The following is a 6,269-nucleotide window of genomic DNA, read 5'->3' as shown; positions in this document are numbered from 1 at the left end:
GAAGATACTCTTATTATTCCCATTTCATAGATTGAGTAAGAGAAGCTCAGAAATTATAGGTCCCTAAGTATCCTTTCTAGATCAGAGATATTGGCTTCAAGAACATCAAGATACTCAGGCTGATGTTAGTAAGAATGAATGCATGCTAAGTCCCTTCAGTTGTACCCGACTCTTTGTGACCCTATCTACGGACCGTAGCCCACCAGGCTCCTCTGTCCATGGGATTCCCCAGGCAAGAATACTGGACTGGGTTGCCATGCCCTCCTCCAGGGGATCTTCCAAAGCCAGGGATTAAACCCACATCTCTTACATCTCCTGCATTGGCAGGCAGGTTCTTTACCACTAGCAGTGCTTGGGAAGCCCATTAATAAGAGTGTTAGGGTGTAAATATAATAGACAATCACATAAGCATCAAAGGGCTTGCATATGGAAGTGAACTGCATATGGAATATCAGGGCTAACTGACTATTTCACATCTTTGATTCTCCCTCTCTGTTTGAACATAGCCTGGCCTTGGCTTCTGTCTTTTAATTAAAGTCTCTCTGTCAAGCAGTTGGGTCAGATATTATTTTATTCTGTCTCAGCTGCTATTAATATATAAAAAATATCATAGACTGGGTAGTTTAAACAGAAAATGTTAATTTTTTACAGTTCTGGAGGCTGGAGACTCCAAAGTCAAGGTGCTGGCAGATTCGGTGTCAGGTGAGAGCCTACTTCCTGTTCATAGATGACCATCTTTTCACTGTGTCCTCACATGGGTTAAGGAGCAAGGAAATCTCTAGGGCCTCTTTTATAAGAGCACTAATCTCACTCATGATAGCTCTACCCTCCTGACCTTATCACGTCCCAAAGGCCCTGCCTCTAAATACCAGCTACTGGGGACTAGGTTCAAACTTATGAATTTTGGGAAATGCAAACATCAGTCTATATCAGGTGCCCAGTCATGAAATAATTAGTATAAAACAGAGGGTTGAGGTTTAGCAGGTGTAGAGTTATACCATCTCTAATGGTATCATGAAGTTGGAAAGTGGCAGTGGCAGAATTCTAGCCAGGTCTGCTCAATTCAGAAGCCTATATTCTCCCCATTACTTTATAAAAATAAATCAGGGCAGAACAGGGTTTGAGTAAGATATTTATCTGTCCACAAAGGTAGGCCCCACATTATATAAGGCTTGACAAAGAATACTTTATCTAGCAAGGAGATTAGAAATCCAATTCAAATTCCTTATTTTATAGGCCAAATGACTTGGCAAAGCAATGTGGTCAATATTTACTTAAAAGATATTCGGAAAGGAAAAAGATACCAATACTTCCCATGGTTAAATAAATAATCTAACAGCTTCAACTATTGTGTGGTTTGGGCAGATAAACAGAAAGATTAGTAATAGCCAAACATTTAAGTTGCTATGGCAATATGTTTAATCTGCTCAAATCCAATACCATAAATCAAGTATTTACTTAATACTTTACTTTGACATTGAAGCCTAAGTTAGTGAAGGAGTTAAAGTTATCTCTTTTTCCCCTAAATTAGAAAATATTTTGGCAACTTTGACTCTTGACCATGACCTAAAAAAACATGTAGAGAATGTTTAAAATATTTGTTTGTAGATCTTGTGAAAGGTGCTAGGAAATAATCTCAGAGAAGTGTTAAGGCAAAGCCATGCAGATTTTCTTGACAGTTTTCCCTGAGTTCCAAACTTGAATGATCTTAATATGTACGTGAAAGGCTTTGGCATAGTCAATAAAGCAGAAATAGATGTTTTTCTGGAGCTCTCTTGCTTTTTCCATGATCCAGCGGATCTTGGCAATTTGATCTCTGGTTCCTCTGCCTTTTCTAAAACCAGCTTGAACATCAGGAAGTTCACGGTTCACATATTGCTGACGCCTGGCTTGGAGAATTTTGAGCATTACTTTACTAGCGTGTGAGATGAGTGCAATTGTGCAGTAGTTTGAGCATTCTTTGGCATTGCCTTTCTTTGGGATTGGAACGAAAACTGACCTTTTCCAGTCCTGTGGCCACTGCTGAGCTTTCCAAATTTGCTGGCATATTGAGTGCAGCACTTTCACAGCATCATCTTTCAGGATTTGAAATAGCTTAACTGGAATTCCATCACCTCCACTAGCTTTGTTCGTACTGATGCTTTCTAAACCCACTTGACTTCACATTCCAGGATGTCTGGCAAGTCAGGGAGCAACAGTTAGAACTGGACATGGAGCAACAGACTGGTTCCAAATAGTAAAAGGAGAACATCAAGGCTGTATATTGTCACCCTGCTTATTTAACTTATATGCAGAGTGCATCATGAGAAATGCTGGACTGGAAGAAACACAAGCTGGAATCAAGATTGCCGGGAGAAATATCAATAACCTCAGATATGCAGATGACACCACCCTTATGGCAGAAAGTGAAGAGTAACTAAAAAGCCTCTTGATGAAAGTGAAAGTGGAGAGTGAAAAAGTTGGCTTAAAGCTCAACATTCAGAAAACGAAAATCATGGCATCCGGTCCCATCACTTCATGGGAAATAGATGGGGAAACAGTGGAAACAGTGTCAGACTTTATTTTTCTGGGCTCCAAAATCACTGCAGATGGTGATTGCAGCCATGAAATTAAAAGACGCTTACTCCTTGGAAGGAAAGTTAGGACCAACCTAGATAGCATATTGAAAAGCAGAGACATTACTTTGCCAACAGAGGTCCATCTAGTCAAGGCTATGGTTTTTCCAGTGGTCATGTATGGATGTAAGAGTTGGACTGTGAAGAAGGCTGAGTGCCGAAGAATTGATGCTTTTGAACTGTGGTGTTGGAGAAGACTCTTGAGAGTCTCTTGGACTGCAAGGAGATCCAACCAGTCCATTCTGAAGGAGATCAGCCCTGGGACTTATTTGGAAGTAATAATTAAAGGTGAAACTCCAGTACTTTGGCCACCTCATGCGAAGAGTTGACTCATTGGAAAAGACTCTGATGCTGGGAGGGATTGGGGGCAGGAGGAGAAGGGGACGGCAGAGGATGAGATGGCTGGATGGCATCACTGACTAGATGGACGTGAGTCTGTGTGAACTCTGGGAGTTGGTGATGGACAGGGGGGCCTGGTGTGCTGCGATTCATGGGGTCGCAAAGAGTAGGACACGACTGAGGGAATGAACTGAACTTAACTGAATATAGGTGTTTTAGTGAAATATTGTGGTTCAGTGTGGTGAAATGCTATGTAAATATAATTTTTGAGATGATACAGACACAAAAATATTAAGTAATGATTTTTGAAAAATTAAGTATAGTTGATTTACAATGTTGTGTTAATTTCAGGTATACAGCAAAGTGGCTCAGTTATACATATCTATCTATCTTTTCTTTTTTGGATTCTTTTCCCTTGTAAGTTATTACAAAATATTGAGTAGGTCCTCGTTGGTTACCTACTTTATATATAGTAGTGTGTATCTATTAATCCCAAACTCCTAATTTATCCCTTTCCCCATTCCCCTTTGGTAACCATGTTTATTTTCTATGTCTGTGGGTCTATTTCTGTTTTGTGAATAAGTTCATTTGTATCATGTTTTTAGATTCTGCATTTAAGAGATATCATATACAATGTTTAAAGTAATGCAAAATGGCATGAATTCCACACTTCAATAATATGAAAGTATGTACCAAGGAAAGATGTGATCTACACACTGAAAACTGTTGTTTAATGATGAAGAAGACTATGGTGATTTTCCACAGGATAGAATTATTTTTATTGATCATCACATTACATAACAACTTTTCTTGAGTAATTACTTTATTAGTGCTTTATTTACATTGGTTTAATTTTTATTAGTGCAATATTATCATACATCACCTTTTGTAGATGGGTAACTGAAGATACTAGATTAAAAAACAGATTGTGATAAGTTTCTAAGAAGTTTTCTCCAAAGTTCTTTTTTTTAAAGTGTTTATTGAGGTTGTTACAGTATTTTTTCTGTTTTCTCTTTTGGGTTTTCGGCCAAGAGGCATGTGGGATCTTAGCTTCCCAACCAGGGATGGAAAGGGAACTCTTAACCCTCACCCCCAGCATTGGAAGGACCTCTAGCAAGTCCCCAAAGTTTTTAATAAAGAATAATAATGATAATACTAGTAGTTAACAATTATGTATATTTTGTATCTGCCAGGCACTGTTCTAAGTGCTTTATATTTACCAAAAATTCTCAAATCAATCTGATGCAGTAGTGTATTCCTTTTTACAGATGAGGAAATGGAGGCCCAAAACCAAGTTCTTCAGCCAGCATGGGGCAGAATCAGGATTTGAACAATTGAGCTCCAAAGCCCACACTCATCTGTTTACTGCTCTAGTCCCAGGACTTAGTGAAAGTAGCAAAGGACAAAAAGAGAAATTACAAAGGAAAAATTAAAGTACATGTGATAAAATCTGAAAAACTCCAGTGTTTCAGTGCAAATGAGTGGGAGAAAGCAGTTTTATTGACTAACAGGAGAAGTTGATTTGAACATGTTGAATTCTAGATAACCTTGAAATATTCTGAGAGGAATGTCCAGTTGGGAATGTAATAAGCAATATAAAAGGACTCAATGTATAGATTTAAAGAGTATGCAAAGAGAGGTCAGAGAACTTCTGGTTTTCAGTCTGTCATGCAAGAAGCTTGGAAGTCACCACACCATCCTAACAGCAAGTGAAATGTTGAATAAACTGAGAAATCAACTCTTCATAGATCCATAAGAGAAATGAGGTCTCAGGGCAGAATGGTTCCCCCAAATTGGAGAAGTCAACAGGTGAATACAAAGCATCACAACTTACTGGTGTAGCAACGTCTGCAGGAACCAGCCTTGAATAAGAAGACCTGAATTGTAACTGATGAATTGCTGAGGCTCAGTTAAAAACTGAGGGAGTTAAACAACTTCAGGGGGATCCAGTCAGAAGGAAACCCCCACACTTTTGTGAGTTTTGTCTCCTGGATCTTGACCAAATTCTCAGTTATTGGAGAAAAATCCCCTCCTGCTTCTTGCAAGGGGAGAAGAGCCTTTTGGAAATAGGCCAGTATATTTTGTTCTTCTTAACAGGCCTCTGATCGTTCCACTAGTCATGTACTGATATGAAACCCAGACCATACAGAAGGCAGAGTGCCGAAGACTTGATGCTTGCGAACTGGTGCTGGAAAAGACTGTTGAGAGTCCCTTGGACAGTAAGGAGATCAAACCCATCAGTCTTAAAGGAAATAAACCCTAAATCCTCATTAGAAAGACTGATGCTGAAGCTAACTTTGGTCACCTGGTGCAAAGAGCCAACTCATTGGAAATGAGTTCAATACTTTGGCCTCCTGATGTGAAGAACTGACTCATTGGAAAAGACCATAGTGCTGGAAAAATTGAAGGTGTGAGAAGGGCAACAGAGGATGAGATGATTGGATGGCATGACCGACTCAGTGGACATGAACTTGGGCAAACTCTGGGAGACAGTGAGGCATAGGGAAGCTTGGTGTGCTGCAGTCCATGGGGTTACAAAGAGACAACTTGGCAACTGAACAACAACAATGCCTTCCCTCAGAGAAGCTAGTTCACCAAAGCCTAACCTTCTGGGGTTTTCATGAGAGCCTAGATTATCTGGGCAAAGGGAAACACCCAACCCCAGCCAGCTCTAGCCCTCTTGTCCCACCTAAGGGGGCTTGAGAGGTGGGCTGAGAAGCCCTGATGAAGTGCACGGTGCAGGGGCCCAAGCTCACTGAAAGACTGTAGAACCATAGAATCTTCCCCTCTCTCACACCTCGCCACTGCATTCCTATTTTCAGCAGTTCCTTTTTGCCCAATATAACATGTCCAGATATCAAGAAAAAATTACAAACTATACTAAAAGCAACAGTTCAGTTCAGTCGCTCAGTCATGTCCGACTCTTTGTGACCCCATGAATCGCAGCATGCCAGGCCTCCCTGTCCATCACCATCTCCCAGAGTTCACTCAAACTCATGTCCATCGAGTCAGTGATGCCATCCAGCCATCTCATCCTCTGTCGTCCCCTTCTCCTCTTGCCCCCAATCCCTCCCAGCATCAGATTGACTTTTCCAATGAGTCAACTCTTCGCATAAGGAAAAACAACAGAGTAAGCCTCAAAAGCAGACTCAGATATGGCAAAGATACTGGAATTACTGGACCGGGAATTTAAAACAGCTATGATTAAGATGCTAAGGTCTCTCCTGGATAAAGCACACAGCACGCAAGAGCAGATGGACAGTGACAGAGCAGATGCAGAGAGATGCCCTGTCCTTTCCTAGAAGGAAGTCGGGG

Source organism: Bos taurus, chromosome 6, assembly GCF_002263795.3.
Source record: "Bos taurus isolate L1 Dominette 01449 registration number 42190680 breed Hereford chromosome 6, ARS-UCD2.0, whole genome shotgun sequence".
In the NCBI taxonomy this organism is placed as follows: domain Eukaryota; kingdom Metazoa; phylum Chordata; class Mammalia; order Artiodactyla; family Bovidae; genus Bos; species Bos taurus.
The sequence above is the reverse complement of the archived record's forward strand: the minus strand, read 5'-3'. Positions refer to the sequence as shown.